The sequence below is a fragment of the Pleurodeles waltl genome, chromosome 6, assembly GCF_031143425.1.
Source record: "Pleurodeles waltl isolate 20211129_DDA chromosome 6, aPleWal1.hap1.20221129, whole genome shotgun sequence".
NCBI lineage: Eukaryota > Metazoa > Chordata > Amphibia > Caudata > Salamandridae > Pleurodeles > Pleurodeles waltl.
The window spans coordinates 323,521,000-323,543,566 of NC_090445.1; positions in this window are offsets into that span (position 1 = coordinate 323,521,000).

Consider the following 22,567-nt stretch of genomic DNA (forward strand, 5'->3'; position numbering starts at 1 on the left):
AAAGATAGACATGAAGAAGAGTAATATATAAAGATAGAGAAAGAGAAAGCTGAGGTAGAGGTGATGAGTTGAAATACAGAAGGTATGAGAGAAAGATGGTTTAAGGATAGAGAAAAATAGGTAGTGAAAGAGAAGTAACCACAAGCGAGTAAAGGAATGAGAAAGGTGACTGAACAAAGGTAGAAAGGTAGAAGGCAGCAGAAGTGCAGTAGCAAACAAATGGTGGGGTAAATTGAGAGGTGGGTTAAGAATAAATGAGGTAGTGAGAAATGTAACAGAGTGAGAAATTGGTAAAGAGAGCAGTGAGGGACAGAGAAGTGAGGTGGTGGGAAGACTTAGAAAAAGGAGAGGTAAAAACAGATGTAGAGATGTATTCAAAGATAAGGTAAAAAGATGGAGTTGAAGGACAGGTGAAGCAGATGTAGGAGAGATATAGGGAGGTGTGATGGAAACAGAGCAGAGTGCTCCTGAGAAAGGAAATGAAAGGAGTGATGAAGGATAGTGGAGCTAAAATTGTAGAGATGTAGTGGTAGGAATATAGTGTGGTAATGAAGGGTGAGGTTGTGAAATCAATCAATCATTCAAGGTTTTATATAGCACAGTTAATCACAGAGTAGGGTATCCAGGCGCGTGCAGGACCCAAGTCTTGAGGGCCTTTCCGAAATCCAGTAGTGAGGTGATGGTCCTAATCTGCAGGGGGAGGCTGTTCCAGGTCTTTGCTGCGATGTAGGAGAAGGTGCATCCTCCACTTCTCTTTCAGCGGATGCGCAGAGTGTGGGGTAGTTGCCTAAGGTGAGGTGTGACCCGGGTTTGGTGAGAGAGGTCGAGGATGAGTCTGGCTGCGGCATTCTGTCTAGTTTGCAGTCTTTGTAGGAGGTGTGTGGTGATCCCTATGTAGAGAGCATTGCCATAGTCCAGTCGGCTGGTGATGAGGGCCTGTGTCACTGTGCGTCTTGTGTGCAGGGGTAGCCACCTGAAGACTGCGCAGCATGTAAAAGCAGGCGGAGTAGACAATGTTGGTCTGTGATTTTATGGTGAGCTTGCTGTGAAGGATGTTTCAGAGGTTTCTGGTGTAGTCAGTGGGGGTTGGTGCGGGTCCTAGGTCTGGGGGGCACCAGGAGTCGTTCCAGGGGTTGGTGTAGCTGCCGAAGATCAGTACTTCAGTCTTGTCCATCTTCATTCAGTCAGCAACTCTTGTCATGCATCTGTGAAAGTTGGTCCTGGTGGTGATAGGTCATCGGCGAGGGAGAGGATGAGATGGGTGTCATCTGTGTAGGAGATGATGTTGAGTCTGTGTGCTATGACGATGGTGGCTAATGGGGTTATGCAGGCGTTGAAGAGAGTAGGGCTCAGAGATGAGCTCTGCAGGATGCTGCAGATGATATTCTTGGGTTTGGAGGTGAGGAAGGAGGTGATCCATCTGACCGAAAGACCAATAGTCAGTGGTTTGAGAGAGGTGAATTACAAGAAAGGAGAGGTAGACACAGGTAAGGTAGAGGGAGTAAAGATACAGAGACAGGGATAGGTACAAAGAGATTTAGTGATAGGTTGAGGAAAAGTTAAACATAAAGGAGTATGGTTGAAGTGGTGATGTGAAGTAAGAAAAGACACAAGACAGTTAACAGAGGTGGTCAGAGGGATGGGCAGTTAGAGAAGTGAGGTAGAGGGAATGGTGTGATTCAGTGATTTGTGAGGTAGAGATGAGATAAAAAAAGGTAAGGTGTAGAGGTGAAGGAAATAGAGAAAGGTAAAGTAGACAGAAGGAAGAGATAGAGAGGCAAAGTAGTCAGAGGTAAATGTAAGTTAGAAAGAAGTAGATGGAGAGGTAAAGGCGGGGTGAGCAAGGTTAGGAAGCAGTAGCAATTGATAGGTGAGGTAGAGAAAGAGGTAGGTAGAACGTAAGGGGGGAAGAAGGGATGCATAGCAAAAGAGAGTGTCTCAGAGGTAGAAATAGACAAGGAGTGGGTAGGAGGGTCATATAGAGATACAAAAGCGAGAGTGTTATCTGAGAGTTCTCATCACTTTACCAGAATGCCACCTGCAAGTTGGAAGCCACGGGAAATTGCCCACCTTACCCCCTCCTTAAAACGCCTCTTCTGCATGCTCAAACTATAAGTAGAATCACAGAACTCAGGAAGTTTGCTCTGTTTCACCATAGCTAACTTGTTTGTGTACTACCCCCTGTAGCATCCTTAGTGCTGCATATTTCCTACTGATTATATTGAGCTGTGATGCAATTAAAGTACTTTTCTGATTTTAAAAGGAGAGGTTTAATGGCAACCTTGGATTGGGAATTGAAAGTCAAAACAGCTACTCACATAGCAGGCCATTTGTTAGACGGGATATTTGCCCATCCTGAGGATCAGGTGATGTTGACAAATACGCCGCTTGATTGGACAGATCATCATCTTCTAACCTTCAGGTTTATGAAGGTTTATCCCTCTCAGCACATGAGTTCTAATGGGAAATCTGTAGGACAATGGAATCGTATTAAGAAGCAACAGCTAGGCCTGGCTCTAGTTGCAGGTTAGGCAGCCACCGAAAGCCTCTCTCTGTCAGCTACAGACAGTTTTAATTATAGAATAAATATTGCAGTCAATCAACTTGCCCCACTTAAGACCTCTGTCTCTCCAGAAATAAAAAAAAAACAGATGCCCTTGATTTACTAAGGACCTCAAGCAACCACAAAGAAAATATCGCCAACAAGAACGGAGATGGAAGTTAGATCTAAACTCGGCTGAGAAAGATAAGCTAAGAGTTGTCCTGAGGGCTTATAAAGTTGCTAGTACTAAAGCTAAATCTGATTATTTCACCCAAAAGATTAAGGAGGCATCAAATGCCCCCAGAGAACCTTTTAAAGTGGTACGTTCCTTGACAGCTCCTCCTGCTCCCCCGGAGTTGAAAAACTCAGTTGTAAATAAAGTTTTGCAAATTCACTTGAGCTTTAGCCATTCTGAAGGGACATTCTTCTCTCTTGATATCTCTAATAGCACTTTAGATACAGATCGTTCTCTGTTAACCAAGTTTCAGTCACTACTTCCTGAAAGGATTAAAGGGATTATGTTGGGAATTAAGTCCGGTTCCCCTAGCGATCCTTGCCCCCCGCATATCCTACAGCAGGTTCCTGAACTAGTCTCTGCAGCCCTTGCTCCGGTTTTTCTGGAAGTTTTAACCACAGGAGTTTTCCCTCCTTCTTGGAGGGAAGCGACGGTGGTTCCCCTGAAAAAGAAACCTGACGGAGCACTACATGATTTAAGTAATCTGCGGCCTATTTCTCCACTCCCTGTTCGGGCTAAGATTTTTGAGAAGCACATTAATAATGAATTAGCCAACTTTCTTCATATTTCGGGAGGCTTAGATCCCACATGGTTTTAGGAAGGCCCATAGTACTGAATCTGCACTCATTACCACTTCTGACACTATTCGTAGATTGGTGGATGAGGGTCAAGGAGCCAAATTAGTCCTATTGGACCTATCTGCTGCTTTTGACACCATTTCGCCTCAGATTATGGTAGCTCGTCTCCATTAAGTAGGGATTAGAGATACAGCATTGAACATTTTGGAATCTTTTTTGAGAGAGAGAGACCTATTACGGAGATTTTAGTGCACCGGCATATTATTTGCCATGTGGTGTCCCACAAGGCTCCTCACTGAGCCCCACCTTATTCAATTTGTATGTCGCTCCTTTAGCCAGACTAATTCGTTTGTTTGGCTTCATGCCCACCTCCTATCGGATGATACTCAACTGATCATTCCAGTTTCTAATAATTGGGAGGAAGTGGCAGACCGCTTTGTAGTGAATCCTAGTTTGTTTTAATGGGATAACAGGAGTTAGCTTAGCCTTTGGCTAGCAGACTCGTGCCCCGTCACCTAGTGACTTTTAACGTACTTAGCTTGCTCTGTCTTAGCCCATTTAAATATTTAAATCCTCTAAGATGGCTGCCTTGTTTATAGTTAGGCCACTTGTTATGATTTGCATTATCAGTGCCACCGCGTTAAGGCGTCAAGATCAAGTGACAAAGACAAACAAACAGTAGGTGTTCACACTTAGGGACTTTCCCTCTCTATGCTTTCGAGGGAATTGTTTATATTAATTGCCATGTCAGGGGTCCAAGTAGATCTGAATAAATACATCACACTTTAGACAGATAATCAGAGGGATTCCGACCAGAGGGCATCGCCACCATCGCTGATATCGATGCTGCACGTCATCTTGACGCTGACCCAGTCTTCATGTCCCTGCGGAGTCTGAGATAGAGACCTCATTCCAAGGGATGGGGGGCTCCTCTCATGGATATGGCATTGGCAGATTAGGTTTAACACACACAGCTCTCCTTTAGGTAGAAGGTTAGGTCTATCACAATAGGGTATTAGGACATATTATACACTTCATGTCTTTTCATGTTCTTGCAAGATGGTGAGGTTCTTTGTAAAAATTGCAGTTTTGTTAAATAAAAAACATTTATACTTTACTGCATCTTTGTTATTGACTGTGTTTGTATGAGACATGATATATCTGTGAGAAAGGGGTAATCTCCATTTAACCACAACACTCCCTGAGAAGTCATACTCTCGAGTCCATGCGTAAAGGCTGCCATAAATCACCTCTTACTGTTTTCGTTTCTGGTGAGGTGCTTCTAGTGAGCCGGTAAGGTTGGGATGACAGTAGCGACTTGTTGTAGGATAGGCATAGTCGCCTGCAAACATAAGTACTGTTATTCTTAAACCAGCAGTCTTGCCTAGAGCAAGAGTCCAAACTATGACATAGCGCCATGAACGATGGTGTTTAGGCACTAATTTACGGATACCCTGACTATCACTGTCACGCAGACAACAGGTACCCTAAGTACCATTATACGGAGACGTCCGTGGTCTTTGGGAAGATCCTCCTCCGCTGAACAGGTAACACCTAATTAGGCTGTAGGTTGTTCGAGCTCGAACTCATAAAAGGACTTTACTCCCCATTTGGTGTTCCGTTTCCCTAAACAAATATGGCTAATGCCATTGAAATTCCTGAGAATGCTAGACAAGCACTAACACAACACCTACTAGAGCATGGCCTTACAGAAGTTGACGGGGATGTTACTCTTATAATAGAAGCTAATGAAGCATACCAAACAGAAACATTTTATTGTTGGGTCACCTTTCGTGAGGTGGACCAAAAAACACATACATTCCACACATACGAAATTGCAAACGTACTTCAACAGTACCGAGCATACCAGTATCATGAAATATCGCTCACATACCAAGAGCATCAGAACTGGTTTGAAGGTGCCCTACCACATGTATTACAAAGGGTGAGGCTAGGTCCTTTAAGTAATGATGGACCAACGTGGCCTATGTTTGCCACATACACACCTCACCCAGTCATACTGAATATACCAATAGCAGATCTGCGAAATTTATATAATGAATTAGTGACATTATATAGACGACTAGTTCAGTTCGTAATGCGAACTTTGAACACAACACCAGCGTGTCCAGTTCCACCAGCACCTGGTTGATACCAATTGGCTACTGGGATTAATCCACAAACAGTGCATACTATCATGGGTAAAATACCCACAGAACGAGAAAAATACCGTTCTGGATAGACCAGAAAACAAACCAGCTGGAAGCTGTGTTTCCACATACGGGACCACAGGAAAAACATAGACTTCTCACAATGTGCTTGCCCTTTGGGATGGTTCCCAAGGTGGATGACTGTGCCACATGGGGTACAGTCTTCGCTGCTATATACACTACCACACATGGTACCCTGACACTTGCCAATTTACCGGAAGTGTTAAAACAAATACAGAATGAGCACAGGGCTGCACCAGCCTTAGATCTGGGGATGAAATTAATGCGTAACTTTGACACAGTTTCCTCAATAATACTCAGTAATATTAAAGGGGAAGTGGTAGTACTGGCTATACGCCAGCGTCTCCGGGAAACTCCACAATTGGAACAAGAAAGACAGCTACCAAAAATAATTTCTGACACCTATACTAGTATAGGGCGGGATAGTTTGGGAGCCAAGCCAAAGAAATTGGAATTACAAAGTACCACCCTTAAGGAAGGTACAAAGCAGGCACAAGAGGGCTCTAAAAAGCGCTGGGAAAAACAAAAAGAATTTAGGGATAGACGAAATAAGAGAGCTGATTCTACACACCCGGAGAACTCCGAAAGGAGATACAATCTCAGAAACAGGGAAAATATAAAAACTCCTGACAGATATACTGATTCACGTTCCTCTCGTTCCTTTCAGGACACACCGGATAGACGTAGCGAGAGAGGGGGCCGTCCTGATCGACGTCCTGAATACGTGAAACAAAAGAAAGACTTGCCGCAGTCTATAATTAAAAAAGAAAAAAAGACGCCTCAACAAAAGCCACAGTTTAAAAAGAAAAATTGTGGCAGCACTGTCAGCTAAAAATGCCAGTACACTTGAGTACACTGTTGAGGAACAAGACGTGGGGAGTGACACTGTTAGATAGCGCAGCAGAGGTCACGATATGTCGCCAGAGTCTGAAAGATCATCTGGATGCGACAGCAAACAGCGATTTCATTGCAGTTGAGACTACGGACGGCCGCGTTCTCCCACCCGACAGGGTTTATGATTTAAAAATTCAAATAGAGAGAGACATGGAGCGTACCATTGGTGTGATATTTTGGGGTGACATCCTATTGGCCGAAAGAGGCTGGCCACCTCAGCACATCCGTAAGCTCCCACATGGGGAAGATGTCATTTTGCCTTCTTTTTGTGATCTTGTTCCGGAAGCGGTTAAACAAGTCTATGCTTTTGAATGGGCTTTAGCGCAGGCACCTGCGTTACACCGCAATCATATGGGTTTGGACAAGGACTCTCCTTGTCATGTAATTCCCATTAGGTCTACACCCCAACCTCAGCCACAATATCTTATTAAACATGAAGCGAAAGCTCCAGTGAGGGAGATCCTCACTCAGCTAGAGTATCAGGGAGTAATAGAGCCCTGTACATCCGCAATGAATAACCCGTTATTCCCCGTTGCAAAGCCAGATAATTCCTACAGAATAGTCATTGATTACAGACATTTAAATAGTCATACACGTACATATGTTATACAAAACTCACATAGCAGGGCACTAATAAACAACATAGTGCGTAAAAAATATAAACAACGTTAGATATTTCAAATGGATTTTTCTGCCAGAATTTAGCACTTGAAAGTCGGGACCTGAGTGCATTCTCATATGGCTCAGAAAAACGCTTTTGTTGTTTACTCCAAGGTTATAAGAACAGCCCAGGGCTATTTTCAGCCCACGTAACATCAATATTACATCCTACCTGGATGACATATATCTCACAGACGACGACCTCGACAGTCATCTTGTAAGGGTCGATCGGATCATTTTGGGATTTGCAGACCTCGGTTACAAACTTAACTTTAAGGAAAGTAAGACTGCCTTTCTCAGTGTATTGTTCCTGGGATACGAACTATCGAACAAGGGGAAGAGCCTGGCCCGCACGTTCTAGAGAAACGTGCCTAACTGCACCCTCCTAACACCCTTAAGAAACTACAGTCATTACTAGGTTTCTTCAACTTTGGCAGAACATACATTCCAGACTATGCACAGCGGATCAAGCCATTTTATGACTTGGTACAGCCAAACTTTTCTAGCAGAAACTAGACAGTTGAACACACACGCATCCTTAGGGAATTGCAACAGGACATGCTAGAAGCTGAACACTTGCACACAAGGGAAAATAAAACGTACTTGGAATAATTGCTGGTGCCATTGGATTTACTTATGTCACCTTCAATGAATAGCATATAAATCACATTTATATTCAAATGCAGAACAACGTTTTGCACCTACAGAAAAGATTATGACTGCAGTTCAAATGGCCGTCATAAAGGAGAGGCCACTTGCCCAAGGGAAACTCATCATTGTCGTTTCCCCGTGCTGGCCTTAGAGGCTGTCACCAAAGCAAGCGTTCCCAACGCTAAAGCATTACATCCACATTGGATTCAATGGGCATTGTCTCTGACCGCCACTGATGTCGATTACATCTTTGATCCAAAACTTCAGACACAAGAGTTTCTCCAGTACGAACAGGAGTATCCCGCTCCTCTAAATATCTTGCCACTTGACAGATATCACACTGTCATCTACACTGTAGGTTCAGCGCAACCAGCTGTAGGTACTAAACATCAATACTCAGCCACTTGCGCAGCCGTGAGCGAAGTGATGGAGGATGGAATTTTCCATCCTCACAATACCTACACGCAGATCCTAAGAGACTGCACAGCTCAGTTGGCTGAACTTAAAGCTCTTATATTAGCGCTAGAACATACAGAGCCAGAAAGCCTGACTTTAATAGTCTGTGACTCGTACTACTGTGTTCAGTCATACAATGATTATCTTAATCATTGGAAACTGAACAGGTTTAGAGATTCTAAAGGGAACACCATTAAACACAAGACATTGTGGGGGAGGGTGGCTGATCTCAAGGATAAGCTACCATGTGTCCATGTAGTACATAGTAGGAGTACACGTTACCGGCAATGCTTTGGCGTATGAAGCAGCCAAATCTTCAGTAGCTACGGCTTCTGTGGCTGCAGTGACTCGTTCACAAACGAGATTGGATAATGAAATACTGACTGCCGTGAAAGCTTCGGCTGCAGGCAAGTCTCTACAGAAAGGATACCCTACAAATTATTCATACCATATCAGTGCACAGAATGTTCCCTACGTAACAATTCCTGGGGTTGGAGATCAAGTGATCCTCAACAAAGACCAGAGATTAGATCTAGTAAAAGCAGTGCATGAGGGTGTCGCTTCTGCACATGCTGTTATAACGGCCACGATAACACTCTTACAGAAACGCTTCTGGTGGCCTGGTCTATGCAGACGGACAACGAAATATGTCCTTTGTTGTGACATTTGCCAGCACATAAAGGGCTCCAATATCAAACGCCCACCGCAGACATCCCTCTTAGTGTCCAGCAGGCCACTACAATGTGTGTACGTGGACCACTGTGGTCCACTCCAACAAGATGGTGCATACAAATACATCTTAGTCCCTGTAGATTCTTGTTTTAGATTCCTGTGGATATGGCCGCAGCGGTCGGCTGACGCTCAAACTGTTATAAAAGACTTGCTGATCTTTATTGGTACATATGTGGTTGCAGCATTCCATTCGGACCATTCGGACCAAGGCCCTGCATTTGCCTCTAAGGCATTCAGGGACACCATGGGGACGATGGTGTTACTCCTCACCATACCATCCAGAGGGAAATTCGGTCGTGGAGAGGTGGAATCGTGATCTAAAGCAGTACTTAACAGTTCGAGTATTAGGCTCAGGCCACAGTTGGCTTCATCACCTATATGGGGTCCAGAGAGCACTGAATAATCTGCCAAGATGATCCTTGGGGGGACGCACTCCTTATGAGGTTCTCTTTGGGATACCTATGTATGTCCCAGATCTTGATGCCTCTGGTTTGGTGGCAGCAGAAACACCATTTGACATAAATGAACGTCTCACTGTCTTACAGGAGCGTCAGCAATTTCGTGATGATAAATCATCTACCAGTGCTGCCACCTTAGGAATAAGGGATTTTGCGAAAACTTTGACTGGCTGGATTCCTAAAGTTGGGGATCTGTTTTCGTGAGAAGATCGCTGTGAAGAAGGAATTCGGTCCATCATACAGAGCACTTGTCCCGGTCTTGGGCATTCAAGGTACCAGAACTGTCATCTTAACACCACTGTCTGGTTCCAGAACAAACAGATTAATTTCCATTGATGACATCAAACTACACCATGTGGCCGATCCTTCACAGTAGACCAAGAGGTCCCTTGGGTGGTTCTCGATCCCCTCTCACTACCCAACAGGACATACCTCTACATAGTAGAATAAACAACACTTCTACGGACTATGCAACTACGTCCAGCCCTGTTACAGATACCTCCTCGACCATGGGGAGGGTGGGAAACGAAATCTTGCTAGTTCCAGTTACCACTTTAATGACAACACCTGTCCAAGATTTGGCTGTTTTCTACACGAACACTACATAGACTGAGGACACCGTCTACCATGAGCCTCCACGCGAAGTGGTCCAAAGTACAAGTAATGCACCAGCTCTATTATTTGCAGAGACTGCCTCTGGCTATTTCAGAGACATTGACGACTTTTCCTCAGACTTATCCACTATTGTGATTGACAATGTTTCAAAAACACATAAGCTGTATCAATGGCATAAAAAGAACAATTTAATGTACCCATGGAACTACTTATGGTTCTGTTTGACATTTATTGCATTCTTTTTTTTGGGTTGGCTTTGTGACTGTTTTCTTTTTGCTCATAAATGGTCATTACATTCCTGATCGCTCCTCTTTTGAGCCTGTGGACGAGGTTTTAACTCCATATCATTCCTCACATATGGTCCAAAGAGACTTGTCCCCTGTGAACATTACAGCAATTCCAACTTGTGATGGGATTGTATGGGACAACATTCCCTTTGATATATACAGGCCTACTGAGGTTATTCAAATTCCATATTTATTCAAATTATCTATGACAGATGTGATTACACCTGATGTTGTATCTGATGATTGGAATGTCCAGCCAGTTAATTCCATGCTAACTGAAATGAAGGTCTATTCTGTGTTTGAAAGTGATGTGTATATGGACATACAATGAATTACGGGGAAATGTTCTGTTACAACAATTGGGGACATTACTACCTACGCCGTGCCACTAGACACAGGCCAGTATTGAACTATACACAGTGGGACAACTGTTCAACACCACCAGTGGGGAGCCCAAAACTCTATACAGATAAATTTACATATTTTACTGGGCATGATAGGAAGAATGCAGAGTCATATTACTTCAAACTGCCTCCTTCACCAATTAGGAAAACTTTGCTAACACAAAACTGATTTATTCTGATCCCTTTGTTTCCCGGCTCCCAGTTGAAGGTTATGAATACTGGAAGAGCACTATTGACTTAAAAAGTGTATGGGGAACACAAGATTGGCAGATACAGGGTAAATCAGCTTTATTTAGAGCATGCCTGATTCCTGTGCAAATGATATGTTTAAATGACACAATTCAACAGACATCCTGGCTGGGGTTAGCAAAAATTAAAGAAATGGACACGCCCAGTATCCCCACACCGGCGAAGTTTAATGATTGGTAATATTTCCTTAATATAACCGAGGAGACGCTAGATGCAATGGTTAAGGCTGGTACCTATAATTCTTCCCTTTCCAGTCCCGGCGGGTGGTTAGTTTGGCCAACTGACACCAATAGGTGTCAAGCACGTTTTTTGAACTCTTCAGGGGGTTTTACCACCGTTTTGTATCGGGTCAACATACAGGTATAATTACAACATACAGTGTGGGTAAACTGTGCCAACAATGGGTACAGACTAACACGTTAGCCGCAGTAAAAAAACATCTTAACACTCTTTCTGAAGATGTAGATTTGCAGGATTTCCTGCTAGGTCCTAGGAAACAGCGCTCTAAAAGGTTCCTGTATGCTATGTATAATGACATTTGGAAACTTTCACAGATAGAAGCTGCTGCACGTTTAAGGCAATTAGACAAAGAAAACTTGGAAAAAGCTTTAGCAGTTGTCGACAACGGCATGACCACCCTGTCCAACAGGATTTATTCTCTATCAAACATTGTGTCGTCTGCTATTGATATCATTCAGACAGACTTGTTCTGGTTATATCATGGACAAACACAACTGCGTTCCATCATGCAGCTAGGTTGGACATTACAGACACTGAAAAATGGCCGCATTCCATGGAAGTATATTAACAGTAGTGAAGTGTTCACTGATATTAATCTTTCCAGGGAACAGCAGACGATGGCTAAGAGAGAAGGTAGTTTCACCATGCTTCACGTTGAAAAGTTAGATATGTTGCCCTTCACGGTACCAGAGAGTCCTTCAACAATTTGGCTCTTACATGGCATAATTAAATTGCCCATCTCAACCTTTAGTTTCTTGAATTGCTTGAAACATCTTGCAGTGGGCAGGTTCGAGCAGCTAGGCGATAGCTATATTAAGGAAGAGTGGGCCCTTTGAGTATAAATGTTTGAACGGCAAATCAAAGGTTTTTCTAAGCGGATGCTGTTATTCATACAATGATATGCAAGCAGGTGTCCCTTCATGGCCTTTGCAATGCGGGGGTCGCAAACTTGGCCTGTTTTCTAAAGGGTACTCCTGTCCCTTTGATTTGACCGGTGTTTCATGTACTTTCAAATAGAAGTTATATAGTACTGAGCGATCAAAGTTGTTGCGGCATGCGACCAGGAATTGTCTACGCAATCTCTGTCTCGAAGGTTGTTACGTGTTGCGGACATGTTTTATTCCCCCCACACGAGAGATAAAAGTATCTGACATGTGGCCCCACAAAGATACTATTAATGTAAATTATGACAAGCTGAGCAGACTAAAGGCGCTACTGTTTCAAAAACAGGTTGCATTGACATCCGCTAGAGAGACGCATGCACTCCAGATAGCGAGATCATCAGCCGAGATACAATCCCTTTAAATACCAACTTCTCCAAGCGCTTTGGAGATCTGGTATCCAGAATATTCAATGCTTCAAGCACTGCTGGGATTGCCCACTTCTTTAAGGCTGTCGGGTCTGGTTTTGTGCCCATCTTCCAGACTGCTTTCGGAGTCATCCCATCAACCATCCATTCACTCTTTTCAAGCGTGTTTGGCGGTTTTCCGATTATTTTGGCATTAATTGGCGGACTACTACTGCTATTTCTTCTGATTTGCAGTGGTTGTTTCTTTCCAGCTACGCAGAGCAATGGAGCCCCTCCCACCAACTCAACTGTGCCGTGAACGCATGGCTCGGATCTTCGATGCTTCCTTGCTGGTGGAATTGGAGCATGATTGGTCGTTGTCATTTCGGCCACTTCTCTGGTGCGTACAACCAGTTTTCCGCTGCGTGTGGTGCCTCTTCGAACACCCGCCTATGGTGTGTCTTGCTGTTGCACTGACATCTCCTGTGGACCAGGAACTGCTGGTGTACCCGATGAGGGTTTATTCACGGTGGTGCCCCTTGAGACTAAGGCTGCTCCGCGAGGCCACTTATGAGCCTTCAGTTCTAAGATCTACTATGGACAATGGCACTGCTGCAGGTGGACCTGCACATGAGACTGGCACGCACTTCTGCTCTGTGGATCCGTTTTCCCGCCCAGTGATTGATCTAACATCTGATGACATGGACTAATTTTTGAGATCTTTGGTTGGTGACTTTGATGACACTCTTGGAGATCATGACTATAGCAAATAATTTGATGAATTGGCTTGCCATTCCCGATTAAAAGTATATATTCAAATTGCTTTTACTTTGGCCTGCTGTGCTTGTCATGGTTGACATTAACATTCTCTGTATGTATTTTTTAACTAATGTTTTAACGACTTTTTAATAAAAAAAAATAATTCATTCACCTTCGGTGGCGTCCCGTTATGGCGTCATACTTGTTACAGCAATGGGGAGGGTGTAGTGAATCCTAGTTTGTTTTAATGGGATAATAGGAGTTAGCTTAGCCTTTGGCTTGCAGACTCATGCCCCCGTCACCTAGTGACTTTTAACCTACTTAGCTTGCACTGTCTTAGCCCATTTAATTATTTAATTCTTCTAAGATGGCTGCCTCGTTTATAGTTAGGCCACTTGTTATGATTTTCATTATCAGTGCCACTGCGTTAAGGCATCAAGATCAAGAGACAAAGACAAACAAACAGTAGGTGTTCACACTTAGGGACTTTCCCTCTCTATGCTTTCGAGGGAATTGCTTATATTAATTGCCGACCCAAGCATGCCTGTTATCTATTGTTTGGGAACACACCTACGTCAGGGGTCCAAGTAGATCTGTATAAATACATTACACTTTAGGCAGATAATCAGAGGGATTCTGACCAGAGGGCATTGCCACCATCACTGATATCGATGCTGCACGTCGTCTTGACGCTGACCCAGTCTTCGTGTCCCTGCAGAGTCTGAAATAGAGACCTCATTACAAGGTAACAAGGGTTGGGGGCTCCTCTCATGGACATGGCATTGGCAGATTAGGTTTAACACACCCAGCTCTCCTTTAGGTAGAAGGTTTGGCCTATCATGATAGGGTGTTAGGACATATTATACACTTCATGTCTTTACATGTTCTTGCAAGATGGTGGGGGTCTTTGTAATAATGACTCTTGTCTTTACAATTCTTTTTCTTGCACTGTTCATTATCCTAATCATTGTAGCCCATGCAACTTATCGCGATTTGCAGTTTTGTTAATTAAAAACTGTTGTAATTTGAAATCAGTAGAGACTAGCTGATTTTACAGTCTGTTTATTAGTAGACTCCTTGCATAACACCTCCACAGCTCACTGCTTCTATCCAACTCTGTACTCTTCTTCATCAACATTCCAAAGGAGAGAAAGGAGTGCACCATTTTACTAACAAGAATAACACAATGGGATTATACGGAAATAGTAGTGGGGTAATAGGGATAGGAGAATAATAACAGTGGTGCATATAATTAGGACAACTTACTATATTACATATGTTTATGTTATTCAAACAACAATATTACAACACTTCCCCTTCCCCACCAATGCATAAAGGAGGAAGGATATGACGACATCACTTGTTAAAGTAGAATATTTTTCTTTATAATATATCAGAAAAGTCCTCCACCTGAGACAATGAACTTGCTCCCTTTCAGGATCATTGTTGCTCCGCTCTAAACCATTCTCCTGACCTCCTTGGGTCGTCCTGGATGGCAGATATGCGGTCCATACTCCATACACGGCCATCTTCCAAAGTTACTACATTCTTATGTACTTTAGTGATTCTTAAAGGTTTGGAGAACCGGCTTCCTTCCTTCCGAGTAGATCCTGGAAGTTTTACTCTGACCCATTGTCCCACCATCCATTGTTTACTCTTAGTACCAAATTTGTTATTATACCAATCCTGGTACTTCCTCTGATTCTTCCCCACTCTTGTCAATACTTCCTCACGATGAACCTTAACGGGCTCCCCTCCTCTCAACCAATTCGGGTTTAACTTGGTTCCTGGTTGCCTACTTTTGAGGGATGCGAAAGGAGATACTCCTGTGACCAAGTTGGGTGTGGTGTGGTATGACCATAACATACTCTCAATTGCACTTTCTCCTGATTCTCGAGATACGCTAGCCAACTGCAAACACTCTTTGACCATCCTGTTGACCCTCTCTACAAGACCATTTGCCCTTGGGTTGTATAATGCTGTCTGGAAATGTCTGATCCCACTGACTGTCAAGAACTCCACCATGGCGCTTGAAGTGAACTGTACCCCATTGTCTGTCACAATAGTGCTTGGAATCCCTTCTCTGGTAAAAGTTTCTTTAAGGAATTGTATTACATCATGTGTGGTTACATTATGTACGGCCTTTGTCATCACCCAGTGTGTGTGATAATCAACTAACACAAAGATGAACCTGGCTCTCGATCCTGGGCACGTAAGCGGTCCTAATATGTCCAACCCTAGCTTGTCCCATGGTTTGGTGGGGACCTCAACTGGAGATAAAGGGGACTTGTGAGTACTTTTGGTTTTGTCACTTAATGAACAATGGGTACAATCGCGCACAGTATCCTCTACTAACCTATCCATGGTGGGAAACCAGTAGGATGCTCGTAGTCTGTTTTTAGTCAAAGTTCTCCCTAGATGTCTCTCTTGTGCTAACCCAATTAGTTTTTCCCAGAGTGCTTTAGGGGGAACTATTCTCTCACCTCTCATTACTAGGTCCTTGGTTAAATGAAGTTCAGAACGTACCTCCCAATACCCCCTTAAGTCTTCTTCGAGCTGTTGACATCTATCAGGCCACCCATTCAAAATCATATCTTTCAAAGTTTGCATAGTCCGATCCAATGTTGTAGCTGTGACCCATTCTTCTTTAGTAAAATCCTGACAGTTCCACATGGAGCACAGGATCAAGGATCTCGTTAGTTTCCTCCTTCCCTCCCTTCCTGGGTAGTCTTGAGAGAGACAGTCAGCTACTATATTTCTTTTGCCTGGAACATATCGCATGTCGAAATTGAAGCCTTCCAGCCCCATGATCCATTTCGCAATACGAGGGGTAGCTTGGTCTTTACCCTTAACCGTAAATAATGAAATGAGGGGTTTGTGGTCTGTTCTAACCACGAACGGCAATCCCCACAGGAAGAATTTGAAATGATTGGTGGCCCAAAAACAGGCTAAAGCCTCCCTCTCTATCGTGGAATAATTTAGTTCTGCCTCCTTTAATGACTTGGATGCAAACGCCACAATCCTCTCCTGCCCATTTACACACTGAGACAAAGTGGCACCTAAACCTTTTCCACTCGCATCTGTAGTGAGCCAAGTTTTCCTGGTGGTGTCAAAATTTCCTAACGTGGGGCAATGGACAATGGCCTCTTTGACTTCTTCAAATGCTATTTGACACTCTTCATTCCACTCGAAAGGTAAGTCTTTCTTCAATAATGCTCTCATGGGAGCGGTGACTGCAGCAAAATTATGCACAAACTTTGACATAAACTCAGCTAAACCCAAAAACGATCTCAATTCATCTTCATTGGTAGGAGCTGGAGCTTCCTTCACAGCCGCTACCAGATCACATTTGGGTTCTACGCCATCCTTACTTATTTTGTGTCCTAGGTATTCCACTGATTCAACACCCAGTTGACACTTTTCTTTCCTGATGGTCATGCCAGCATCATCTAAGGCTTGGAACACCTCTCTTAAGGTTGAATTATGCTCACCTTCTGTACTTCCATAGACTAGTATGTCATCCTGGAAGCACATAACTTGCTTGATTCCCTGCAAGACCTTCTGCATGATTCTTTGAAATACCGCAGCAGCTGATGCAAGGCCGAATGGCATCCTGCGATATCTAAATGCCCCAAATGGAGTGATAAAGGACGTGAGCGAGCGTGATGTAGGGTGCAACTCCACCTGGTGGTATGCGGAAGATAGGTCGATTACACTAAAATATTTAGCGGACCCCAATATGCTCATCATTTCATTTATTTTGGGAAAGGGGAACCTGTCTACCCATATATTAGTATTCAAGTCCCTCAAGTCCACACACAGACGAATGCCTCTACCGTTGGGTTTCTTGGTGACCACTATAGGTGCTAACCATAAGGAACTTTCAATCGGTTCTATAACTCCCAAATTGACCAATTTGTCCAATTCTTCCTTCAGAGGTTCCCTCATTAGATACGGTACAGTTCTAACTTTATGTACCACTGGTGTAGCTCCCTCCTTAAGTTGAATTTTGTGTTGGAAGCTTTTCAACAACTCTAATCTATCTTCAAACAACCTTGGACATTCCTCGCAAACGCTTTCACAAAATTTATGCAAATCCACTAATAACACTTGTTCCTTGCCGTTGGGATCCAGTTTGATTCCAAGCTCCCTCCGGTGCATCCATCCCAGTAAGTTGGATCCCCTCTCAGTAATGTACACCATTCCTTTAGTGTGTCTACCCTTGAACGTAATGTCTAGTTCTAGCATTCCCTTAAGAGGTATAGGATCGTTGTTGTACCCTCCCGGTTTAATATTGGCTGGGTACAATTTGTAACCACGCGTTTGGAACTCGTCAACAAAGGTTTGGTAATTCAAGAATGTATAAGGTGAGCAAGAATCGGCGTAGGCCTTCACCTCAATGTCGTCAAGTTTGATGTCACACAAAGGATAAGTGTTACTGAGGGGTTCCGTCCCATGATTGCCCTTAACTTGCAGAATAAACGTAGTACCTAAATCAGTGATTTCTTCTACCCTATTTACCTTTTTCTTGGTGTTCTTATCATTTTTGCATACCCGCGCATAGTGCCCTTTTGCACCACACTTCCTACACATGCAACCACGCGCCGGGCACAAGGGACTATTGGCTAGATGTTTGGGGTTCCGGCATCTGAAACATCTTCCTTTTGTCATGTCCTCATTGAGATTTCTCCTTACCGTGGTGGCTAACACTACTGACTCTTCATCCTTATTATCCACCCCCTCACCCTGTGCATTACAACCTTTTATCTCTTTCACACCATCTACCTCAGGTGTGTTTTTAATCTCTCTCATACATTTGTATGCTCGATACTCCTTGCCATGTCCACAGCTTCTTTAAGAGGAGGGTTGTGAGTAAGGAGCTTCTCCTGCACCCTTGGGCTATTTGTACATCTAACTAGCTGATCACGGATCAATGAGTCTTCTAAATCCCCAAAAGCACATGTTTGGGCAAGCCCGCGCAAGGAAGCTATGTAGGTGGCTACCTTTTCGTCCTTGGCCTGTACTCTACAGAAAAATCTATGTCGTTCTAAGACAATATTAACTTTATGACCAAAATGACTCTCCAACCTGTACAGCGTTTGTTGAAAAACATCTAAATTTTCTCCATCATCCTCTCCTTCCTCTTCATTAACTGTCAGACTCTCATACACTTTTCTTCCCTGTATTCCTAGGTTATGTAATAGTATATGTTGCTTCCTTAATGCTGTGAACTTTTCTCCTCCAATAGCAATTAAATAAGATTCAAACAATTTAGACCACTCCTTCCAAGGTAACAACGGTTCACCTATTTCGTCTAGGAACGGGGGAGGTTGGGACATTCCCGCTGCAGCCATTTCGTTCTCACTTATTTTATAGTGGATTAGGTAATTACGTTACTAAAGTGTGTTTGTATGAGTGAGTTCTGCCTCTTTCCCAGCTCCTTCAAAATATACACTCTTGGTAAACTGTTGCACATATGATGTGCAACTTTTACATTAATAACTCAATTCCATATGATACATTACAGAATCAGCTAGAATTAAAAATATGCACAACACATTCTAGATTTTATCAATTATAAGATAACCACAGGCCTATACAATTTGCACACGATGAGGTCGCACTCATGAATAGTATTAATTGCACACTTTTAGACTCATATTTTGAAACAGTCTCAACTCAAGAAATGGCTTTTATTTTGAAGTGCGTCCATCTGCAGCCTGCGCTTGCTTGAGCCGCGAGGATTCAATCACTTCCACCAGTCCGCATCCACCGATGCGCACCTCCTATTCCCCGTGGCAATGGATCCTCAGCGCTTTATAGGTAAGCTCCAAGCGCTTGAAGATGTGGATTGCGCCTACCTCGCCTGAGGTTCCATAGGCGAGGATGCTCGAGGCAAAATTTCTTCAGCGCTTCCCTCGTTAGCGCCGTGCTGAAGTTCTCCACATTAGCGCCACGCTGAGATGCCTACACACCGCGCCTCAGCGCTGAACTGAGACGCCTACACGCCACACTGAGTTAATAGTTCAGGCCGTGTTGTTCTTACACGGCCAGCGCAAACAATTATGCATATAGGACTGTCCTATCCAGAATTGCCTTCAGCGCTTTACGCGTCAGCGCTTTTATCGCCGTAATCTTCACCCGCTGTACTGGCAAACTGCCCTAAGTAAAAGTTCTCTTCAGTGCTTCACCCGTTTGGCGCACCGCCAGGTTGAACGTTAAAGCCGCGTTGATTCAACTAGACAACACACACGATCTAGCCACTATACTCTTCACACAGCACACTCCTTGATGACGTGCTGAAGTGCTAGACAGCCCTCAACGCTGAAGATGTCACTATGAGATAAGCAAACGTCCTCTGCTGCTACTCTGCCTGCTTTCCACACACAGGCGCCACTTGACTATACCTTCTTGGTTCAAAACGGGAAGCAGATACATCCACTGTGGTGATGAATAAATCAGGGGCAAGGAGGCTTCACCGCCCCTGCGCAGCATCCCACCCTCGTCGCCAAAGTTTCCTCTGTTGTAATTTGAAATCAGTAGAGACCAGCTGATTTTACAGTCTGTTTATTAGTAGACTCCTTGCATAACACCTCCACAGCTCACTGCTTCTATCCAACTCTTTACTCTTCTTCATCAACATTCTAAGGTGCACTCCCGGTTGTACCATTAGCCAACATTCCAAAGGAGAGAAAGGAGTGCACCATTTTACTAACAAGAATAACACAATGGGATTATATGGAAATAGTAATGGGGTAATAGGGTTAGGAGAATAATAACAGTGGTGCATATAATTAGGACAACTTACTATATTACATATGTTTATGTTATTCAAACAACAATATTACAACAAAAACCATTTATACTTTACTGCATCTTTGTTATTGCCTGTGTTTGTATGAGACATGATATATCTGTGAGAAAGGAGTAATCTCCGTTTAACCACGACACTCCCTGAGAAGTCATACTCTTGAGTCCAAGTGTAAAGGCTGCCACAAATCACCTCTTACTGTTTCGGTTTCTGGTGAGGTGCTGCTAGTAAGGTTGGGATGACAGTTGCGACTTGTTGTAGGATAGGCATAGTCGCCTGCAAATATAAGTACTGTCACCCTTAAAGCAGCAGTCTTGCCTAGAGAAAGAGTCCAAACTACGACAGCTTCAATAATTGTATGCGAGAAGTCAACATTTGGATGGGCATGAATTGGCTACAGTTGAATGGTGACAAAACAGAAGTTTTGTGTTTTGGCTCCGGCAAGGAGTTGTGGAACTCAAACTGGTGGCCTCTGGAGTGTGGCGAGCTTCCTGCCCCTATTACCGCCACCAGAAACGTGGGTGTTATTTTTGACAATTGTCTTTCCTTTAAGTCCCAAGTGAACTCCATTACTAAATCAAGTTTTGGGATTTTTAAAACCTTGAAAAAGAGTTTTCCTTACTTAAAGTTGGAGTGGAGAATTACAGTCATCTTGGTATTAGTAATTTCCAAATTAGATTACTGTAATGCCTTGTTGCTCAATCTGGACATATCTTCGCTTAAGAAGCTCCAGCTGATTCAAAACACTGCTGCCCGCTTCATACTAGATCTCCTTGGTTCGGCTTCTGCTAGCAGTACCCTGAAACAATTGCATTGGCTACTGGTTGTAAAGTGCATTATGTTTAACACTCTATGTCTGACCTATAAGTCTGTGCATGGATGTGGATCAGAATATTTGTCCTCGAGGATACGTTGGTGTAGGCCGAGTCGGCAACTTAGATTAACAGGAGCCCACATGATCCATGTCCCTTGTACTCGTAGGGCTAGATGGGGAGATACAGCCTTTATGGTAGCTGCTGCCAAATACTGGAATTTACTCCCTCTTTCCATAAGGAAGCAAAAAAATGCCTTAATCAGCCTAGTGTCATTTCCTGACGCAAAATCATCCATACCCCATGACTCCTGTCTTACAAAAGACAGGAGTCATGCCCACCACCCCAATGGCCAGCACAGGGGGCAAGGGTCCCCTGGGCATGGCCATTGCACCCAGTGCCATGTAGGGGGGCCCATTCCAGCGCCCCCAATGGCACTTTAAAAATGTTTTTAAAATACTTACCTATATACTTACCCTACCTACCTGGGATGGGGTCCCGCCATCCTCTGGTGTCCCTCTAGTGTGGGTGGAAGTGTTCCTGGGGCTTGAGGTGGGCACTTGTGTGCTCTTTCCATGGTGTTTGACCATGGAAATGGGTCCACAGGTCCCCTAACGCCTGCCCTGACCCAAGCGTTAAATAACAGCGCTAAGCAGGCTTAGCGACATTATTTAGGCCCGCGTCCGCGCGAACCTTTTTTGCACGGGAGGATAAATAAGGTGCTAGGGGCTTTGAGTCATTTTTTGGGTGGGAACACCTACCTTGCACCTCATTGACACCAGGTGGTTTCACGCAAATGACTTTAATGCCAATATTTTGACGCTAGACGAGTCTAGCATCAAAATATAAATATGGAGTTTAGTTTGCACTGAATTAGCATTAAAAAATGACGCTAATTCAGCACAAAGAAAGTATAAATATGCCCCCAAGTGAGACTGTAGCTGCTGGAGAAATAACACCGCTGGATTACACTGACGAAAGTCACAGCTCAGTCAATAATTATGTACGAGTAGAGAAAAGAGGATGTAGGCTGAGAATGATATGAAGGAGACTGCATGAGAGAGAATATAAATAACCACGTCAAGGAAGAGATACGAGACATTGTTCTGCTCTTCCAGAAGAACCAGCATTGCATTAACATTTTCGTCTGAAAAAGTCTATTGTGCTCTGAAATGACTCACGTTTTATCTAGGATATGAGTCTGAATTAACTATCAACATCGTGTAAAAACAGTTGTGAATATGCATAGTACTCCAAGACGGGAGACAAAAGAGTATTAATTACGGAGAATTCAATGAGGAAACCCCGAGGAACTGGTGTGCGCTCTTCCAGAGGGAGCAGTAGTGTAGTAGCGCTCCCCTTTCGTGTATACCCCGCAAGCCCCAGAACAGCACAGAAATTAGGTGTGTGCCAGCGTCAGGCACATTCTCGGGTACCTCCAGAACACAACTAGGGGACAAGGACCACCTAGTACTGAAGACGACCCCACAAACTCTTTTCTGTCCTGCCAGAGTCGAAACACACGGTGTTAACCGTCCCCAGGAGGAATTTTGAATAAAGGCATCACTGCAGGGCAGAAGGGGCTGTTCAACTGCCTGCATAAATTATATAAATTATATATACATCCTGCCAGTGCCCCACCCTCCCCTTCAAAGACACATAGGG